This window comes from Halichoeres trimaculatus, unplaced genomic scaffold (assembly GCF_033239565.1).
Source record: "Halichoeres trimaculatus isolate MK-OKI-2021-1 unplaced genomic scaffold, fHalTri1.1 fHalTri1_scaffold_4, whole genome shotgun sequence".
In the NCBI taxonomy this organism is placed as follows: domain Eukaryota; kingdom Metazoa; phylum Chordata; class Actinopteri; order Labriformes; family Labridae; genus Halichoeres; species Halichoeres trimaculatus.
The window spans coordinates 1,679,871-1,697,713 of NW_027437182.1; the positions used below are offsets into that span (position 1 = coordinate 1,679,871).

The 17,843-nt window shown below is 41.8% G+C and overlaps 1 protein-coding gene across 7 annotated transcripts in view; it reads left to right on the forward strand.

Moving 5' to 3' along the window:
* The window catches only part of patj (PATJ crumbs cell polarity complex component), a 134,177-nt gene that overhangs the window by 59,358 nt on the left and 56,976 nt on the right, over positions 1-17,843 (forward strand). The gene's annotated exons all lie outside the window — the stretch shown is intronic.

A 17,843-nucleotide genomic window follows, 5' to 3' on the forward strand; every position in this document is an offset into this window, starting at 1 on the left:
TTTACAGTCTGATGGATCTGTACCTCTTAGGGAGTCGGTTCAGGTCTCAGTTTCATCCTGCAGCAGATTCAACCTGACGTCATCGTTATCAGTTTATATAAACGCTCTCACAGAAATCTGATCTATAACTTACTCCAAACTTCAAAGAGGTTTTGTCAGAGGAAACAGTGTGTGTCTGAGTGTGTATGTGTGTGTGTTTATGTTCTCTGATCTGACTCACACTTTTCTGACAGACTGTGAGCTCCCATCTGCCATTTTTGGAGGGAGATGTGTGTGTGAGTGTGTGTGATGTGTGTGTAATCTGCAGCCTCCTGCCAAATAGCAGTCAGTGACTCTGCAATTAGTGTCAGCCTTCAGCTCCAGCCAGGCTCTCTCTGTCTCTGTCTCTGTCTGTTTTGGTGCTGTAAACACAGAAACATGAAAACAAACACGTCATGGTCTCGTTCCTCAAAGTTAATCTCTCTGTGTTTGTTCGTCGTGGTATCTGGACTCAGTTTTCTCAGCCACGTTTAATAATGTGTTACTAAAAATGAACTTAGTGATGAATCACATCAATGACAGATCGCTCACAGCACGGTGGAGCAGGAGTTTTGTGCTAAGCAGGGTATCATTACAACTAAAAATAAAAAAAAGATTAAGAGTAAAATTTTAATTTTGCAATAGAGTCATGTCACAGGATTAAAGTTGTAACGCTCTGAGGTTAAAGCTGTAAAGTTACAGTAAATGAAACTTAATGTTATGAAATTAGACTCTGACTGCTTCAAGAGAAAAGCTGTAATTTTACAAGAATAAAACTTCTCATGTTACAAGAGTTAAGTCGTAAATTTACCGCAAAGCTTCAGAGCTTCAGGATGTGTTGAGATTAAAGTTGAAAAGTCACAACAGTAAAGTTGTAAAGTTGCTTTATTTAAAGTCATAATGTTTGAAAATAAAGGTCATAATCTAACTAGATAAAATTCGTAATGATTCTAGATTACAGTCATAAAGTTACTAGATTAAAGTTGTTATGTTTCTGGATTAAAATAGAGTAAGTAAGTAAGAGTAAGTAACAAAATCAGTGCCATAATGTCATCAAAGTCGTAATGTTACCAGATTAAAACTGCATTGTTGCTAGATGAAAGGTGTTTTTTTTTTCTAGATATAAGTCAAAATGTTACTTGATTTAAGTCATAATGTTTCCAGATCATAGTTTGAACGGATCTAGATCGAAAGTCACAGTGTTTCTAGATCCAAGTCATCTTGTTTCTGGATTGAAGTCAAAATGGTTGTATAGAATAGCTGTAATGTTTCAAGATTAAATGTGTAGTGTTTCTAGAAAATGGCCTTAATGTTTCTAGACTGAATGTTTAATGTTTCTGGATTAAAGCTGTGTTTTTTTTAATAAAATTGTCATAGTGTGTCTAGATCGAAGTTGTAATGTATCTGGATTAAAGTTTTTATGTTTCTGGATAAGTCGTATTGTTTCTAGATGAAAGTTGTAGTGTGTCTGGGTTAAAAAGTAATGTTTTTGGATTTGGTTTTAATGTTTCTAGAATGAAGTTGTAATGTTTTTGGATTGAAGTTGTTGTGTTTTCTAGATAATGGCCGTAATGTTTCAAGATTATAGTTCTAATGTTTCTGGCTAATAGTTGTAATGTTTCTAGATAAAAGTCACAGTGTCTCTAGATTCAAGTCATAATGTTTCTGGATTGAAGTCAAAATGTTTGTATATAATAGCTGTAATGTTTCTAGATTAAATGTATAATGTTTCTAGATAATAGTCTTAATGTTTCTAGATTAAATGTGTGATGTTTCTGGATTTAAGTTTTTATGTTTCTGGATTGTTTCTAGATGTTAGTTGTAGTGTGTCTGGGTTAAAATAGTAATGTTTCTGGTTTTAAGTTTTAATGTTTCTAGATTAAAGTTGCAATGTTTTTGGATAAAAGTCGCAATGTTTCTGGATTTAAGTTGTTATGTTTTCTAGATAATGGTCGTTATGTTTCAAGATTACAGTTCTGTATGTATGTTTCTGGATAATAGTTGGAATGTTTCTAGATAAAAGTCACAATGTTTCAAGACTAAAGTTGTAATATTTCTGAATTAAATCATAATGTTTCTGGATTCAAATTGTTTTGTTACTAGTTAAATGTGTAATGTTTACTAGATTAAAGTCATATCCAAACAAGCATAAAGCTGAAATTTAACTGGACTAAAGTTTTATTGTCAATGGATTAATGAAGTTATATCTGTCAGCAGAATTTAGTTGTAATTACAAGATGAAAGCCGTTATGGGTTCTGATCTTAAAGTCTAAATGTCAATCGAGCAACATCATATTTTTATCTAGATTAAGCTCTAATCATAGAAAGAGACATATTTTAATGAGAGAGTCACAGACGGAGCTGATGAAGATGCCTGGAACGATGGAAACACTTTGTTTACATATTTTATCTTCAGTCGTGGTTATTTTGACACCTCAGAGTCTCACCTGGAACACCTGAACAGGTGTTTGTAGGTTTAGAGTGGAGGTCACACACACTGAGAGGAGTGTGTGAGGTGTGTTTGTTACAGCTAGCAGACAGTGTATCAGTGTGTTAATGTGTGTGTGTTTGTGTCTTCACAGGACTTTTTTGAGCCAGTTCCCTGGTCCGTCGGTTGACGTGTCCCAGCAGAGTGGAGGACGTCTTTCACCCGTCTGTCTCTCGTCTCTTTCTCGTCTGTCTCTCGTCTTTCTCTCGTCTTTCTCTCGTCTGTCTCTCGTCTCTTTCTGTCTCTCTGGAGTTTTGGGGTTCCCTCGCTTCTTCTGCCTCCCTCTGATCTGGGTGCGTTTGGTTGGGTCTGATTCGGGATAGTCTGGTCTGATTTGGTGCTTTTGTGAGCTGGTGGGCGGGGCTTTGTTTTCTGGCTGCTGGTTGGAGGGTGTAGCTGTTTGTGGGCGGAGCTTATCTGCTTTGGTTTCAGTGGGTTCGGTGCTGATACCGAATCAGCTGTTTTTTGAAAAATGACGTTTTCTGATCAAAGTCCAATCAAAGGCTGATGACCTGAGCTGTGATGATCACGCGCTGATGAAGAACATGTTCTGTCGTATTCAACTCTTCTTTCTTATTTTTACTTCAGTCCTTTCACTGGATGATGATGATGATGATGATGAGGATGTGGAGATCTGTTTGCATCATAGAAATCAACAGAATAAAAACAAACACGTTGAAATTGAATTAATGTGATTGTAATGGCGTCTGATTTGCTTTACGAGCTGTTGTTCGGATGTTTTTTGTCATGTTTTGAAAAAGAAGATTAAGATGTTTTATGTCGACACTAAACCTGAGGAAGGTGTGAAACAGTGGTTTAAACCTGCTTTAGTGGTTCAAAAAGTCACGTGAGAACTCGGCGAGATCAGCATGAGACTTGCTCAAGCTGTGACATCACCAGTTGATGAATCTCCTTTAAAGTTTTGAGTTTTTGTTTGTTAGATAAAATCAGTGACATTAATCTGATCTCTGTAATAAAATGTTCTGTGTAAAGTAAAACAACCTGAAGTCTCCTCAGATTCATTGGTTCAGTTTCTCTGGTTTCAGCCGAGGCTCAGCTCAGACCGAGTCCTGGGTCGTCTCTAGTCTCTGTTGAGGCTCAACGATTCATCCCATTTGTGATAATAATGTAATATGAAAAAACAAGATTTTCTAACTGGAAATTTTAAACTAATCAGCTTCTTCTGGAGATGTGTGCTATGACTTTTCATATCACTAACCCCTTAACTTTTTCATTTATTCAGCTTTTTCTGTGAAAAAAATTCCCATCTGAAATAAATGGGAATCTGCTCCTCTCCCTCCTTAATTTTCCTCAACTTAAAGATGCTACAACTTCAGCATACTTCCTTTTACAGACTTCATTATTGCTTGTGTGAATTATTTTCTGACTCGGCAGTTCAGAGGATGTTAGGATTGCGAGCTCCCCCAATAAGAGGCACAGCTGAGGGTCACATGACTGACAGGCGCACTACGGCTGTAGGTGAAGCCCTTGCCACTACCACTATGGCCGTGTTGGCCAATATGCTTCATTTTCCATTTCAGAAACAGACAGGTGACGTCAGCGAGACTACATCCATGTTTTATACAGTCTATGGTTGTAACACTTTATTAACAGCTGAGCGCTGCCTGTTAGCTTTAACCTGAGATTATAAACACGGTCATCAAAGTTAGAAAATCAGAGGACGACTGTTTGTCTTGAGTAATGATCAAAGAAACACAGATCAATGAGCAGCTGAGCTGCAGACACATTTACCTGTGCCCAGGCATCCAGGTAAACACACACACACACACACACACACACACACACAAAAAGACACAAAGCCTGAAGACCACGCAGGCTGCAACTGTGAGAGTGGGGGAAGTCCTCTGAGGTGTGTGTGTGTGTGTATCCTGAAGAATCAGAGGTGTGTGTCTGCGTCTTTTATGATGATTGACAGCTCAGTAAGAAATGAAACGTTCAAGAGGTTAGAAGGAGCTAAAAAAGGTGTGTGAGTGTGTATGTGTGTGTGTGAGTGTGTGTGCGTGTGTGTGTGTGTGGTGTCAGCTGAGGTGAACAGCTCTATCTCAGGGTGTTCTGCCTGCTAAACTCCTCTCTGGTCTGTATTGATCATTTCTGCTCCTCTGGTTCCTGAACTGGATCCTCATCTTCACTAACGAGCTCATGAACCTGAGGGAGACAGGTTAAAAACCTGCACAGAGAAACAGAGAGAAGCACAGAGAAACAGGATGAAACAGAGAGAAACAGGGAGAAACAGAGAGAAACAGGGAGAAACAGGGAGAAACAGGGAGAAACAGAGAAACAGAGAAACAGAGAGAAACACAGAGAAACAGAGAAACAGAGAAACACAGAGAAACAGAGAGAAACAGAGAGAAACAGAGAGAAACAGGGAGAAACAGAGAAACAGAGAGAAACACAGAGAAACAGGGAGAAGCAGAGAGAAACAGAGAGAAACAGGTAGAAACAGAGAAACAGAGAGAAACAGGGAGAAACAGAGAAACAGAGAAACACAGAGAAACAGAGAGAAACAGAGAGAAACAGAGAGAAACAGGGAGAAACAGAGAAACAGAGAGAAACACAGAGAAACAGGGAGAAGCAGGGAGAAACAGAGAAACAGAGAGGAACAGGGAGAAACAGAGAAACAGAGAAACACAGAGAAACAGAGAAACACAGAGAAACAGAGAAACAGAGAAACAAAGAGAAACAGAGAGAAACAGAGAGAAACACAGAGAAACAGGGAGAAACAGAGAGAAGCAGAGAGAAACAGGGAGAAACAGAGAAACAGAGAGAAACAGGGAGAAACAGAGAAACAGAGAAACACAGAGAAACACAGAGAAACAGAGAGAAACAGGGAGAAACAGGGAGAAACAGAGAGAAACAGAGAGAAACAGAGAGAAACAGAGAAACAGAGAGAAACGGGGAGAAACAGAGAAACACAGAGAAACACAGAGAAACAGGGAGAAACAGGGAGAAACAGAGAAACAGAGAGAAACAGGGAGAAACAGAGAGAAACAGGGAGAAACAGAGAGAAACAGGGAGAAACAGAGAGAAACAGAGAAACAGAGAGAAACAGGGAGAAACAGAGAGAAACAGGGAGAAACAGAGAAACAGAGAGAAACGGGGAGAAACAGAGAAACAGAGAAACACAGAGAAACAGGGAGAAACAGAGAGAAACAGAGAGAAACAGGGAGAAACAGAGAGAAACAGGGAGAAACAGAGAGAAACAGGGAGAAACAGAGAAACACAGAGAAACAGGTAGAAACAGGGAGAAACAGAGAGAAACAGGGAGAAACAGAGAGAAACACAGAGAAACAGGGAGAAACAGGGAGAAACAGGGAAACAGAGAAACACAGAGAAACAGAGAGAAACAGAGAGAAACAGAGAGAAACAGGGAGAAACAGAGAAACAGAGAGAAACACAGAGAAACAGGGAGAAACAGAGAGAAGCAGAGAGAAACAGAGAGAAACAGGGAGAAACAGAGAAACAGAGAGAAACAGAGAGAAACACAGAGAAACAGAGAAACAGAGAAACACAGAGAAACAGAGAGAAACAGAGAGAAACAGAGAGAAACAGGGAGAAACAGAGAAACAGAGAGAAACAGGGAGAAACAGAGAAACAGAGAGAAACGGGGAGAAACAGAGAGAAACAGGGAGAAACAGAGAGAAACAGAGAGAAACAGGGAGAAACAGGGAGACAGAGAAACACAGAGAAACAGGTAGAAACAGGGAGAAACAGAGAGAAACAGGGAGAAACAGAGAGAAACAGGGAGAAACAGAGAGAAACAGGGAGAAACAGATAGAAACTGAGAGAAACAGGGAGAAACAGAGAAACAGAGAAACACAGAGAAACAGGGAGAAACAGAGAGAAACAGGGAGAAACAGAGAGAAACAGGGAGAAACAGAGAGAAACAGGGAGAAACAGAGAGAAACGGAGAGAAACAGAGAGAAACAGGGAGAAACAGAGGTGATCTGACTCCAGTCTGAAACACTTTTGGAGTAACATCCCTAAACCTCAGTTTTATAGTAGCTAGTTACTCTTGACCAATGAGTGAGCAGGACAAACGGTGAGTGTGGAGAGCAGCAGCAGGAGGATCAGCCCACAGACTGTAAAAGAGACAGTGTTTGCCAAAATGTGCGGGCAGCCAAATGTTTACAAACTATAAACTGATTTACACATAGTCTGAGGAGTATCAACCAATCAGGAGCATGCATGCAAAACATTCTGTTTGCAGAGCAGCAGCAAGAGTTCTAGAACTCTGAGGTCATAGACGGAACTCTGTCATTGATCCACGTGTTCTAGAACTTCTGCTGACCCAACACTGCTCATTTCCTGAGTTAAAGGCCCTGTTTCAAAGATTTGGTCCAATCACTGAGCTCCTTCTCAGTCAGGTGACTTTTCAACAGCTGATCCTGGAGTCGCCTTCTTCTCTCTGATGTGAGGGACTCTCTGATAAGATGCTATGGTACAGTGTGTTAAAAGACTGTGAGGCATCAGTATGCTGATACACACACACACACACACACACACACACACACACACACACACACACACACACACACACACACACACACACACACACACACACACACACACACACACATACATGCATGCCTTAGCTTAGTGTGCTAATAGGTTAGCTCTGTGTGTGTGTGACTGCTCCTTAGCCGTACTGTCCTTGACCTGAATGATGTGGCCATCTTTGGACAGAACACACACACACACACACACACACACACACACACACACACACACACACACACACACACACACACACACACACTCCTTGAGAGGACTCTGTTTCCACAGTGTTTAATGGCATAAAGGCAGGTTCCACCAACCAAAGCTACAGCTCCCACTGGTGGAGGGAGGCTGAACTGCAGCACAGATTAGATTTGATTTGATTTCTGTGAACTCAAAAAATGATTTCTTTAACCAACAAGGATTTCTGGTTGATGTGTGACGATGAGTTACAATCATGCAGTTAACTTAAACACTTAACCGTAATAAAATTGTTGAAGTCAGCGCCCCCTGCAGGCCTGGAGCACCTCTTACGTGCAGACTGGGCAAGTATCATTTTTCTTGCAACATTTTTCCCTGCATGGTTTACACATTGTGTTAAGAGGTCCGACACAGGTTTGTTTGCCTTCTTCTCTGATTCAGATTAATTTCTCCTTCCTTTTTATCTCCTCCTCCTCCACCTCCTCTTTGCACACACTCTGTGGTTTGTATCTGCAGGATCTCTCTAGACCAGCTCCTGGTCTTAGCTCCTGGTCTTAGCTCCTGGTCTTAGCTCCTGGTCTTAGCTCCTGGTCTTAGCTCCTGGTCTTAGCTCCTGGTCTCTGTCAGACCTCCACCCTCCTGTTTTACATTTTAATGTCCCTCTCCAGTCCGACCCCTCCTCCTCAGAGCCTCCATCAAGGTCAGAAAGACAAAAAAAGGCTCATTCCCTCCTGAGCGTGCTCAGTGAGGGCCGGGCCCTGCTCTCCATCTATTCTGTTTCTGAGGAAGAATTCGCCGCGGCTCGGCGTTTTGCTCACAGCAGCACATCCCGTCAAAGTGCATCGTCGGCGTTAAACAGACGAGATTGTTCCAGCTCTCAGGACTTTATCTGATTGGTCCTCAGGCGGCAGGAAGTGATTACCAAACAGAGGCGATGGAGGAACGATGTTTTAATCATGAGCTGAGCTGAGAGCTGACTGTGACTTTACCTCAAACATGTAGAATTAAACTCATTTTCTCAAATTACAGATTATTTTTCTCCAGTTTTGCCTTTTTAAAGTTGATATTCTCAGCAAAATGACAAATTAAATGAACAGGCGGTCCTTGAGTTACAAACGCGTCGTAACAAGAAAAACTGTGTAAGTCCTATTTTTACCCTAAATACCCTAAACCTCTGATTAGTATAAAAATACATGTGTGATATTTCATATTCATGGGAAAACTGAGTGGTGTAACTTCAACACCTTGTCTATTTTCTTACATACATATATTAATTGGCATTGAAAAGTGTAAACGACATAAGTCGAGACCCATATAAGTCAAGGACCTCCCATATATATATATATATATATATATATATATATATTTATATATATATATATATATATATATATATATATATATATATATATATATATATATATATATATATATATATATATATATATATATATATATATATATATATATATATAAATATATAGTCATCTTTAAAATTATTCATACCCTTGCTAAATCTTGTGATTTCCTTTTAAGGTATCTTGCATGAGAAACCTTTTTTTTGCTTTAACATTTGGCCAACAATATTAAATAAAGGGTTTCAATCCATTGTGACATCTTAAAGTAACTTCTGGACAAAATTTTGCAACATTTGGCAAATTTTTGTTGAAATACTTTCAATGATATGAATAATTTTGAACACAGCATTTTTGGGGATTTCATCAATAAAATACCCCAGATATATATATATATATATTTAAATTATGTAAAGTTGTCATCTCTTCAATTGTTGGTCAATTATAAATGACACACTAATTTGAAAACAAGCATTCATTTAATCACTAAATGCAAAAACACAAGATTTAGGGTATATATATATATATATATATATATATATATATATATATATATATATATATATATATATATATATATATTTTTTTTATTCCAATTGAAGGTTTGCCTCTGAACTTTTATATTTGCTCATCTTTTATTCTAGTTGTACTTTTTATCAAAATCCTGTTTATTTTCTTCTTTTTTATTTATTTATTTATTTGTTTTTTAGTAATCTGGTTTTTCTCAAACTCATTTTCTTAAAAACTTTTCAAACCTTGAACTTTTTCCTCAGTTTTTTTCTGACTATCTGTGAAATTTGGTGTCTTTGCTGAAAACAACCACTTTGATGGTAGAGCTGTCTCTGTTTTTCCCTGTCTCTGTTTTTGATACACTTGAGCATAACACTTAAAATTTTGGTTTTTAAGCTTATTTAGTTTGATTGAAGAATTCTGACTTCCTGAGAGCTGTGTGTGTGTGTGTGTGTGTGTGTGTGTGTGTGTGTGTGTGTGTGTGTGTGTGTGTGTGTGTATAAACGGTCTTAATTGAGGCGTCCCTCTCCTCTGATGGTTTGTGTTGGTTTGATTTGTGAGTCATGGCGAGGCAGGCGGGAGGTGCTGCTCTGAATAGTGATGAGGAGACGACGCAGTGTGTGTTTACATCCAGTGTGTGTTTGGGCCTGTGTGCATTTACATCAAGATAAACGGAAATGTGTGTGTGTGTGTGTGTGTGTGTGTGTGTGTGTGTGTGTGTGTGTGTGTGTGTGTGTGTGTGTGTGTGTGTGTGTGTGTGTGTGTGTGTGTGTGTGTGTGTTGGATCAATAAGCTATCTTAACAGAACAGTTGGCTGTAAGCGTCAGCTCCCCACAGACCACGAGAACACAACACACTGATTAATGCATCATGATGTGTGTGTGTGTGTGTGTGTGTGTGTGTGTGTGTGTGTGTGTATGTGTGTGTGTGTGTGTGTGTTTGTGTTTGTTTATTTATGTGTGTGTTATCAGTGCAGATTAGTCTCCATCTCAGTTCCATGTCCTCATCTATCCTCCACCCCTCCTCTTTACTGCTGCAACCCTCACACACACACACACACACACACACACACACACACACACACACACACACACACACACAGTCCTCGCGTCGTGCTGAGTGGATTGTTTACAGCCGATTTGGCTGAATATGCAAATCTTCAAAGCGCTGCTGTTTGGATCAGGGACCCGGGTCCTCTGAGGGGCTCCAGGGCCGGTTTAGGATCCTCAGAGGTGGTTTGGAGGATCCTTGTTTGGGTCTTAATGGATGCTGTTAAAGGGGCTGGGGGGCGGGGTTTAATGAGTCAGAAGAAAATCAGCCGTCGTTAATGTGGCGATCTCCTGGAGGAGGACTGATGTGGAAACACAGACCATAAAAACCAGGACTCATTAAAGTCCTCATCCCAGCAAAACCAGGTCCAGTTCAGTGGTCAATAAAGACGACCAGATTCTGTGTCCTCATTTTTGATTCTGAGACCAAGACCAAGTCTTAGTACTGTCCCAGTCTGGTCTTTTAAAGATCCTGGGATTAGAAGTTCCTGTTATTGAAAGCTATTGTGATTTATAGTTCCTGTTAGACAAAGATCCTGTTATATTTAGTTCCTGTGATTTAAAATCATTGTTTGACAAATATCCTGTTTTCTTAAGTTCCTGTTATTTATAGTTCCTGCTCTTTAAAGCTCTTGTTATTTAAAGGTTCACGTTGCTCAAAGATCCTGAAATCTTAAGTTCCTGTTTTCAAATTCTTCTGTGATTTAAAGTTACTGTAAGACAAGGATTCTGTAATCTTGGGTTCTTGTAATTTTTACTTCCTGTTAGACAAGGATTCAATAATCCTAAATTCCTGTGGTTTATAGTTCCTGTTAGACAAAGGTCCTGTAATCTTAAATTCCCAGGATTTAAAGTTCCTGTTATTAAAAGCTCTTGTGATTTAAAAGTTCCTGTCAGAGAAAGATCCTGTTCTCTTTAGTTCCTGTTATCTTTAGTTCCTGTTTTTTATGGTTCCTGTTATTTAAAGCTGCGTAATTTTAAAGCAACTGTAAATTTCTAGCTCTTGTGCTTCAAAGTTCCTGTTTATTAGCTCTACTGTGGTCCAAAGATACTGTGATTTAAAGCTCCATGTTTAAAAGTACTACAAGGAACTTTTGGTTGTTCCTGGTTTTGGCGCCCCCCTGTGGATCAACAAATATATCATATCTTTAAAGTTTTGTCTCGTTTCACCTGTTTATTGACACAAAATGTGATTCTTCTGTCTCGTATCACTCACTGACCTCCTTTGACGTATCACATCTTGGTTTGTACCCTGGTCTGAGACCTACCCCCCGCCCCCCCTGTGGGTTTGGACCTCAGAGTCCGCTCTAAAGGACTAAAGGAGCTCACAGGCACTGACATAAAACTCGGTCCGGTCTATGAGCAGGTAAAACCTCCTGACAGGAGCTTTAAGGTGGAGAATCAGCTGCTGGTCTCTGCCTCTAGTGGACACTGGAGGAACTGCAGCTTTTTCTGGATCAGCCTCATTTTTCCCTCCAAGGGATTCTGCTGATCCTGGACCTGAGCCTCCAGGGACTCTGCTCTCTGAGGGGGGGAGTCTGATCCTCACCTGGTGGATCAGGGCTCACAGAGACCAGATCCAGCTCCAGGTGCTCAGAGAGAAGAGTCCAGCCCCCGAAACACACCTCAGAGTGTGTGAGACCGAGAGACCGAGGGCGAGGGAGGAGATGCTGGAGAGAGAGAGAGAGAGCGAGGCTGAGTGTAACTGAGCTGCTGCTCGCTCGCTGCCTCAGTTCCAGCAGCCGCTCACACACACACACACACACACACACACACACACACACACACACACACTCTCCGCTCGTGTTCTGGATATCAGAGCGTCACAGGGAACAGGAACTGAGACACACACACATACGCTCTCTCTCTCTCTCTCTCTCTGTCTTACACACACACACACACACACACACATACACACACACACTCCGATAACTCCTCAGCCCCACATGTGGATTAATGCGTGTGTGTGAAGACTGAAGAATGGACGATGTTGCCGTCAGGTTAGTACTCTCTCTGTTTCAAGTGTGTGTGTGTGTGTGTGTGTGTGTGAGTGTGTGTGTGTGTGTGTGTGAGCTTCCGAGTGTGTCAGTTCCCTACTCTGCGAGCTGAGTTATGATTATCATGTGTTCGTGTGTGTGTGTGATTACATACTCGTTTACATCCACATAATGCGTCCAGGCAGAGGTCACCTTTAACCTGTCAACACACACACACACACACACACACACACACACACACAGAAACATGTGCAATACACACATCAGGTTCAGCTGCAATGTGTGTGTATTTGTGTGTGTGTGCAGTGAGACAGCAAACAGTATGTCATGATTCTTTCAACTACAGATGTCAAGGTGTGTGTGTGTGTGTGTGTGTGTGTGTGTGTGTGTGTGTGTGTGTGTGTGTGTGTGTGTGTAGATGATGATGACAGGCAGAGATTGACTTGTCTCGCTCCCCTGGGGTGACACTGCATCACTTATTGAGAGTCTCTGAGCACAATGACACACACACACACACACACACACACACACACACACACACACACACACACACACATACACACACACACGTTGGAACCCCCTCTATTTGTTTCTAATACACCTGAAGTGTCTCAGAGCGTTTTCTCAGGTGATCTGTTTGTCTGGAGGTCCTGAGCTGAATTCTTCTTCTCTGGTTTTTATTTTGTCTGTTTTCACTCAGAGGTTTGAATCCCTCAGTTTAAACGAGTCCGGCTCATTTTTTCTGCAGTTTTTAGCTGTTTTTAAAGGATCGCTCTACTTTACAGGAATAATCTGCTCAGTGTGTCAGTGTCAGTATCTGCCTCAACCCCCTCCTCTGCCTGGATGTTGATGTTTTGGTTGTTTCGGGAAAGTAGGCATGGTTAGCCAATCAGAGCGCCCAGTGTGCAAGTGACTTCCAACCAGTTGAAGCTAATCAGAGCAGCTACGATAGCGGACATAGCGCCAAAGTAAAACAAAACTCCAAACATTTAAAGCTTTTTCCTAAATGAGGGTGAAGCTTGGTCCGACTTTCACTCACTGTGAGGAACTTGGAGAGCAGCACGGGATGAAGAGAGATGCGAGTTCTGCTAACCAGGTGTGTGTGTCAGATACCTGTGGTTTGCTTGTACTAACATGTTAAGTCAGGTGCACGGCTCTTGAGTCTCTCCCACGTAGAAACGTGATGCTACAGGTGGTTGCTGGTTAAGTGAGTGTGCTCACATAGTCACAGTTGGAGGCTGTGGGTGTGTGCTGCTGCTGGCACTGAGCCAAGGAGGAGGAGCCAATTTGAATGTTGTGTTTACTAACAAGGAACCGAATTTCCTGCAGACCCTACCTTTAAAGAGGATTGAAAAGGATGAAAAGCGAAATTATTTTTGTGTTTACACAGAAACAGCGTTTTAGCCACCTAGCTCCTTTCAGAAAACCCTTATTTCACACTTCATTTAGCTGCTGTCTCTTTAAGGTTCCTCACTCTATAAACCCCCTTCACTCTGATTAGCCAGCCCCCTGGAGGCCTGTCAGGGGATGGGATATAAAGCAGTAAGACATCCTTATATTTCGTAAAGATCTCAGCTTTAGTCTGAAAATTGTGCGCTGTTGCTTTAAATCAGTGTTCAAAGCAGAGAACTGCTCTGAGGGGGCGGGGCCACACCAGATGATTGACAGCTGGCTAAGGAAACCACCTTGACAGGGAGTAATCAGGTGTTGGGAAAAATACGAGCATTAAGTTCTTTTTTGTCTGAAAACACTTTGAAAAAGACGCACCACTTTGTCCACAGGGGGGCGCCAAAATCACGGCAAACTAAAAGTAGCCCACAGCAGCTTTAACAGGTTTTTGTAGCTTGATGTTTTTATGAAACTGAGCAGCTTTTTCTCTACCCAAACACACCCTGTGCTCTGTTCTCTGAGCTCAGCCTCAAACGGCTTAGTTTCTGTTAGCATTGGGGCTAATTTCTGACCTTTGGAGCCAATCTGAAGCTAATGGACGGAGAACAGAGCTGACTCAGGGCGCCGGGGAGTGGTGAAATTAGTGAAATGGAAAATTTAGAGTTTATGGAGCGTCAGTTTGTGTCTGTATCTCTCTTGGCTGCAGTCTGAGCTGAAATAACGTCTCTCTGTGTGGGGCTCTGCGTCACCTGGATCACTCAGTCCTGCCCCATTTTTCCCCTTTATCTATTTTAGGAGGAGCACGTTAAAAATCAGATCGTTTCCCACGTAGCTGAGCTGATTCTCCAACATGCTGCTTCTCTGGCGGAGCTTTCTGGACCGTCTGACGGATCTGAGCCGTTGTTAATGAAATTTGTTTCACCTGCCCTGTTCCCGCTGTGACGCTGGAAAATATGTGCTGTGAAAAAGGTCTGAAACACGCTGAGAGACTGATTGGCCGGGGCAGAGCGCGGAACCTGTGAAGAGACAAGAGCACGACTTCACCTTTATCTTTACTTTTACCTGTGTCTTTATCTTTACCTGTGTCAAACACCTGCTGAGGAAAACTCTGGCAGAGTGTGGCAGTTATCTGTAATTTAACTGCATTTCAAAAAGTCGAAGCTACCCGAGTGTTTTTGACTAAGCAGAAAAAAAAGTCTCATTTTAAGACATCAAAAGACAAAAATGAAAAGCAAAAAGAAAAGAAAAGTTTACATTTGTTTCTTTAAATCAGGGCATCGTTTGCAACAGTTGAGACAGGAAGGAGACGGACGCAACCAGACCTGGTGGAAGTCTGGTCTTAGTTTATTGCCGATGCTTTCTTGTGAAAGTGAAAGTGATAAATACTTGATTCTGATTGGTCCAAACCATATAGCAGCAGTGACTAATTCACCGCTTATCAAAGTCCGGGTTGTGGTGTCAGCAATGCCATGAGCGAACACTTCCGCCAGTTTTTCTGAGAGGTACCGGGGCATTCCCAGGTCAGCTGATGGGTATTGTCTCACCAACCCTGTCCAGGGTTCACTCCCAGATGGGTATGACCGAAACACCTCCTCAGGGAGGCGTTTGAGAGGCGTCCCCACCAAATGCCTGAACCACCTCGTCTAGCTCCCCTACTCCGAGTCTCTCCTGGACGTCTGAGCTCCGAAACTGTTTCCATCACTTGATCTACTTCATTGCGGTCCAGCCGGGCGCAGGTGATACGTGTAGGGAAGATCGACCAGGACAGGAAGTGGTGACTGGAAACAACCTAGAAACACAGAGAGACCTTCAAAATATAACAAACCATGTCAAAATCAGTTTGTATTTATCTTGACTATGACGACTAATGAACATACGATCAGTGCCAGACCAGGAGTCAACAGGTTTGAGGTTTAACAGCCCAACATGAATGAAGAGAGACTGATCAATGGAGTGGGAAGCGTTGGAACTCCACAGTCTGTGACTCCAGCTGTCACAGCCCGGTGTGAGTTGACAAATGTAGACAACAGGTAACATAACGGAGTTGGATTGTGGATGTATCTGGTGTACTTGAGGCGTAAGGCTTGTCCTTTGGGTCACTGGGAGATTGAGCGGTAAACTGGGAGCCTTGCCGTCTGGCTCAGTTCACTCTTCACCACAACGAACCGGTATAACATCTGCAACATTACAGACGCTGCCTTGATCCATTCATCGATCCTTCAACACCATGAGATACTTAAACTCCTCCACTTGGGGCAAAAAATCCCAATGCCTTTTTTGCCTGCTTTTGGGGTGGGGGCAGGTCTACAATTGTGACATCACGTGAACGTTTTTTTTAATTTTTTGTTTTATTTTATTTTTTAAGTTTTGTATTTTATTTATTTATTTATTTATTTATTTATTTAATTTTCCATATATCATAATTTTATTATTATTATTATTATTATTATTATTATTATTATTATTTTATTGATTTTATTATTATAATTGTTTGTTGTTGTTGTTGCATTATTATTATTATTATCATTATTTTTATTTTTTCTTACTATTTAAGCTCTATTTTTTTTTCTATTTTGTAATATTTTGTGTGTTTATAATAATTGTACAGAGAGAGTGTGATTTGCTGAAGTCACATTCCTTGTATTCTTGAGATACCTGGTGAATAAAAGCGATTCTGGTTGTAGTTCTGGTTCTGATTCTGAACGTAATAAGCTACTTACTAGGACCAGAGACCTGATTGGCTGTTTCCTCCATGTGACTCCCTGTGAACAGCCTCTTATTTCTCGTCCTCGTTCATTTGTTAGAACGCGTCTCATTAGGCAGGTTAATAGACTCAACCATCAGTGTGTGTGTGTGAGAGTGTGTGTGAGAAATGGTGTGTAGAGCTCCTTGAGTGGAGGATTAGAAGGAGTCTAATCTAGAGGACATGCGGGTCCTCTGAGACAGCCCTTTGTGTTGGATCCTGATGACTCTGCAGGGCTCAGATTGAGCTGGACCAGTATCTCAGACTGGTTTTTGATCTGGTCCTGATACCCTGGACATGGTCCTGCGTCTGCAGTCTGCCTCCGGTCTGTTGTTGCTAACTGGACCAGTTCACACACTGAGAGCAGTAGATTAATGCCAGCTCCTCTGGGACTCAGTCTGTGCGTTCAGTGTGTGTGTGTGTTTGGAGGAGTGTGTGTTCCCAGCAGCAGGCTGAGCTACTGTTGCATTGCAGTGACCTCCACGAGCTACTGCAGCACTGCTTCACACACTGAAGGAGGAGGACTGATCCGGCTCCGCTCGGACTCGTTGGTCACTTCTCCTGGACTCCACAGACCCAGAAAACGCTGCCCCCCTTTAAACAGCAACATGCACCAAAACCTGATGTTTTATGAGCTGGTTTCAGAGCGCAGAGAGTGCTGTTCCCTCTCTCTGTTTCCTGCAGCAGATCACACACACACACACACTCAAACACACACACACACACAGAGTCACTGCAGCACGCTCAGGATGCAGATCAGACCCAGAAAACATCCTGGATCCAGATTGTGTTTATCTGAAACATCTACCTCTTGATTTAGTTTGGGCATGGAACACACACACACACACACACACACACACACACACACACACACACACACACACACACACACACACACACGTAGCTTTAGTCTGTCCTTCTTCACCCCTTAGGGCACGTTAATGTTACTGCCTGATATCCACACGCACACTATCAAAGTGTGTGTGTGTGTGTGTGTGTGTGTGTGTGTGTGTGTGTGTGTGTGTGTGTGTGTATTGTATACCTGCAGGAAATATCAAGCTAACCAGATGTGACCTTTGGAGTTCAAACATGAAGCCCGTGTGGAAATGTCTGAGAGTGTCATGCTGCAGCTGTCCAGCAGGGGGCGACACCATGAGTTAAAATATCATACTGTGATAAAATATTTTGCCTTCTCATCCCAGAGATTAAGCATGGTTACCTCAGCCAATCAGAGCGCCCAGTAGGCAACGGACTAACCAGGTATGTGTCAGATACCTGTGGTTTGCTTGTACTAACATGTTAAGTCAGGTGCACGGCTCTCGAGTCTCGCCCATATAGAAATGTGATGCTACAGGTGGCTGCTGGGTTAGTGAGTGTGTTCACGTAGTCACAGTTGGAGGCTGTGGGTGTGGGCTGCTGCTGGCACTGAGCCAAGGGGGAGGAGCTAGTTTGAATGTTGTGTTTACTAACAAGGAACCACATTTCCTGCAGACCCTACCTTTAAAGAGGGCGTAATGTGCTTTTTTCAGGCAACAGTTTGAGGATGAAAAGCAAAATTATTTTTGTGTTTACACAGAA